The sequence below is a fragment of the Rhamphochromis longiceps genome, linkage group LG9 (assembly GCF_057381845.1).
Source record: "Rhamphochromis longiceps isolate RC_006_pf linkage group LG9, R_longiceps_female_GT1.1, whole genome shotgun sequence".
NCBI lineage: Eukaryota > Metazoa > Chordata > Actinopteri > Cichliformes > Cichlidae > Rhamphochromis > Rhamphochromis longiceps.
The window spans coordinates 3,338,053-3,342,721 of NC_140565.1; the positions used below are offsets into that span (position 1 = coordinate 3,338,053).

At 41.7% G+C, this 4,669-nt stretch overlaps 1 pseudogene; it reads right to left on the reverse strand.

The window, feature by feature from the left end:
* Positions 1 to 2,663: 2,663 nt before the first annotated feature.
* On the reverse strand, positions 2,664 to 3,473 carry LOC146661545 (uncharacterized; annotated as a pseudogene).
* Positions 3,474 to 4,669: the final 1,196 nt, after the last annotated feature.

Sequence of the window (4,669 nt, forward strand, 5' to 3'; positions counted from 1 at the left end):
GATTGTACATGTTAACAAAAACATCCAAGCCAACCTCAATAATGAAAGCAAAATGGTATGGATCACAAAAGTTATGTCAAGAAAAGTGGTGAAAAGTAAATAAAAATATTTTATAAAAACACTATTTTTGTTGCAGATGAATGCACTGAACTGTACAATATCAACAGCAACTTTTAAGTCAACAAAGATACTGCAGAAGTGCTTAAAAAAAGTGCATATTTATAACTATAAAGTATATTTAATACAAACATACCTTTGAAAGTCAAAGCATTTTTTTATATGCACACTTAGATGCTCCTCAATCTTTGCCCTGACAGTAGGGCTGAAAGTGGGGCACAGAGGGCAGTGAAAGAGTCCTCTGCAACACGTGTTGCATTCCTGCAGTTCTGGCTTTAAGCCCGAATTCCAGATTGATGTGTGCATCTAAAACAGAGAGAGAAACAGATAAACACCATATATACATTTAAGTTAAGGTTTTAGCAGAAATAACAATTTACAGTTGGCATGTAATAGATTTGGGAAGAAAATTATTGAAAAAAAAAAAACCCCCACAAATATTTTACAAGACACTTTAATTTGTGAGACATGTTTCTATTGACATAACAGTCAATTGAACAGAGGCTAACTAAAATCTGGGCAATAAAAAAGCTGTACAGAAAAGAATAATGAATAGAAGTATTGAGAAATATATAAATCTGTTTGTGACGAAATTTACAGTGTTGACGCTAACCAAAGGTGTCACAAGTACACACGTTCCTTACTACAGTTTAGATACCTCTGTTTAAAAAGCACTGACTCGACTTTTTAGTCAAGTGGAAGTAAGAAGTACAGGGTCTAAAATATAATTTATGTACAAAATTTTGAAGTAATCTTACGTCCAAAGCACGCGTGCGGGGGGCTGATTTACAAATGTACGGATTACAAAGTACAGATACGCGTGCTAAAATGTGAGAAGTAGAAGTATAAAGAAGTATACAGTAGGCACAAAAAAGTACAGCAGTAAAGTAAAGATACCAGAAAATTCTACTTAAGTACAGTATTGAAGTATTCGTTATTTTGCATCTCTGACGCCAACAATAAATCATACTCTAATGCAAAATGTGGTTTTTGCTTCTTCTCGCCCACAGAAGCCGTTAATCCAGCTCTTACTTAAACCAGGCCCAGGAAAAAGCATATCTGTGTGTTTCTCTGCCATGGAGCACGATGAAAAACATTAAAATAACGAGGAATGTTGTTGTAACGCAAAAAAAGTGGCAACATGATCATTGTAAGAAAACTAGACGATTCCTAGAATTATGAAATCACTAACGGCAAATTTATTTAAGAAAGACTTAACCAACCTTTGCGATCAACTTGCAAGACTTCCACGGTATCCATGCGTGTTTACGGCTACTGTGGAGGTCACGTGCTTCCGGTTAGTGTGGAGGTCACGTGTTTCCGGTTAGTGTGGAGGTCACGTGTTTCCGGTTAGTGTGGAGCTCCACAGTGGCTGCAGCCAGACCCTTCTCCACTGGGATGTCAGCACAGGCCAGCTCCATCCGGTTGTTCAGTCTGACGTCACTAGCCGTGTCTGGGTCTAAACTCCGCTGCAGGTCCATATATCAAACGATCACTGTGGCATTACTGAGAGTTGAAAAACTGTCTAAAGTCTTTCATCTTTAATAAAATGATCAGCCTTCTGCTCTACCAGGTGTAACAATTGAGTTTAACATCCAGGCATCCATGAAAACGGAATTTATGACATTTAACGGAGTTAGAAGTTAGCAGGGAGTTAGCTCGCTAGCTTCTATCTAAATACAATATAGCATGTCCTGACTGCGGGGTTTTGGAAACAAATTAAACGTACAGCTCTGTTATCACTTCCAGCATAAATGAAGACCGAAAACTAAACAGCAGTGACGTTTGTAGGGTTACTGAAGTTTGGCTAGCTGGTATATAATGATGTGCTACGTGACCGCTAGCGACACAGCTATGTTAGCATAATATAAACAAGCTAACTTTTTTTCCACTCGATAAAAGTTACCGTGAGTGTTCTCGGTGGTCAGGAACAAATGTAATCGCATGGCAGGATGCTGTAAAGCAGGGGTGCCCAATCCCGGTCCTCGAGAGCTACCGTCCTGCAGCTTTTAGATGCATCCCTACTCCAACACAGCTGAATCAAATGGTTTGATTACCTCTTCAGCATGCCATCGTGTTTGGCAAAGGCCTGATAACAAGCCATTCATTTGATTCAGCTGTGTTGGAGTAGGGATGCATCTAAAAGCTGCAGGATAGTAGCTCTCGAGGACTGGGATTGGGCAGCCCTGCTGTAAAGGGACCAAACTTCAGCCAGGAGAACAACTGAGATAATCCATCCACAATACGAGGTTAGTCATTCATATACTGCTGCATGGGCTGGGCTGTAGTTACATCCTAAGGTTTTAAAAACTGAGCTTAAATAAATGATTAGCGGTAATAAAAGCCGAGGGAGGTCAACAGTGATCACTGACTGTTTTAGGAGCTTTTTGAGATCAAATAGAAGAAAATACATAACATTAAACATGTTAACAACACAAAAGCCATATTAAACGCAAACTACTTTAGACCCGGAAGTAGGATTCGTCGCGTCATCACTGAACAACCGGATTGCCCGTACAAGGTTCTCTCTTGTGTATGGCTGTCTGTCATACACCTTCCATCTCCATGATGAGAAGAACTCCTCTATAGGGTTCAGGAAAGGGGAGTAGGGTGGCAGACAGATGTTTAAAAAGTGGTCACTGTTGGTGGTGAACCACTCTCTGATTTGGTGTGTTTTGTGGAAGCGGACGTTGTCCCAAATGATCACATACATGTGATGTGCTAGCCTAGGATGGTGTTGTTGACGGTCCAGGAGGATGTCTTTTAGCTCCTCTAGGAAGGTGAGGAGACGTTGGGTGTTGTAAGACCCAAGGACAGCATGCCGGTGGACAAGCCCCTCCGTACCCATAGCTGCACAAAGAGTAATATTACCCCCCCGTTGGCCAGGAACCTCAGTGATGGCTCTTTGGCCAATGATGTTACGGCCTCTTCGCCTTCGTTTCTGGAGGTTGAAGCCAGCCTCATCCAGGAAGAGGTACTCATGAGGTCTGGCCATCGCGTCCAACTGCATTATCCTCTGTGAACATGGAAAAGCGTACAGGTGTTCAGAACGGTCAATCAGGTAGCGCAGTATTGTCCAGAAGTAATGTAGGCCACTAAGCAACACAGTATGTTCTCTAACTGTACTGTGGACATGGATGTATACGTACTTGCACATACTCGTAACGTTCTATGTGTCGCGCAGAGTTGTGCTCAAAGGGAACCCTGTAGACCTGTTTCATCCTCATCTGTTGGTGCCGGAGAACTCGGTCTATTGTGGACACGCTGACAGCATCAATGTTCTCAAAGTTTACATTATCTGCAATGACTTTGTCTCTGATCTCTCGGAGTCTAATGCAGTTGTTCTCATGGACCATATCTGCAATGAGGGTTTCTTGTGCCGCTGTGAATATGGCAACCCTCCCACCTCTATGTGGCATTCTTTCAGCTCTAAAGAAAGAAACATGTGTTGTCAATTGACTGATTTATATGTAAAACTACATGTAAAGTAACAGACCACTTTCACAGGCCTGTAAAACTGTAGTGTGACAAAGAAAGCAATAGCGTACTATACCTGTTGTGTTGTCTAAATGCCTTGATAATGGTGGCCACGGTGAACCTACTCAGGTTTGGATGTACTCTTCGTCCCGCTTCAGCCATTGTCATGCCATGGACAATGACATGATCAATTACTGTTGCTCGCATATCATCTGTTATGATGGTGCGAGGTTGTCTTCTTCTCCCACCTGGACCTTCTCCTCTCTCTTGTTGGCCTCCTTCTCTTCCTCCTCTACTCCGAACTCCTCTTCTTCTTAGGCCTTCACCTCTTCCTCCTCTGATCTCAACCCCTCTTCCTCTTTGGCCTGCAGCTCTTCTCCTTCCACACGCTCGAATGCCTTCATCCATTGTGATTGTTTGGCATCTTCACCAAACTATGCTTTTATAGGTGGGGTCACATCATTAGCAACAGGTGTCTTCAATTTTGAGTCGTTGTGTGTAGTGACTGACGCCAGGTGTGTTCCCTGTGTTCAAAGATTGGTGACTGTGGCAAGCATTTTGCATCACATGGGCTTTCATTTGAGAATATGAGCAGAGTTGTTTTGCAACATGTGTTTTAGCAAGGAAAAATGTGTTTGGATTTATGAGTACAGAGGGTTGTGTTTTGTGAATTGTGTCTTCATGTGACGTGTTTATGGTACTGGAATATGGTGGCTACATTTAGTAAATGTGTTTAGACTACTGGTCATTTGGGTTACAGGATTGGCTTTTGTGTTTTAACATTTGAGAAAAACTGTAAAGTCCTGTTTGTGGCACATTAGTATATGTGAGGGGGCAAACTCCTCAAGATGGGTGGTGACCATGGCGGCCATTTAGAAGTCGGCCATCTTGGATACAACTTTTTTTTTTCAATAGGAAGAGGGCCATGTGACACATCAAACTTATTGGTAATGTCACAAGAAAAACAATGGTGTGCTTGCTTTCTACTTTTTTTTCTTCCACTTCTCGGCCTCCACTCAGTAAGACTGAAAAGTATCATTTTGATATAAATACAAATAATTTATAGATCAGATAT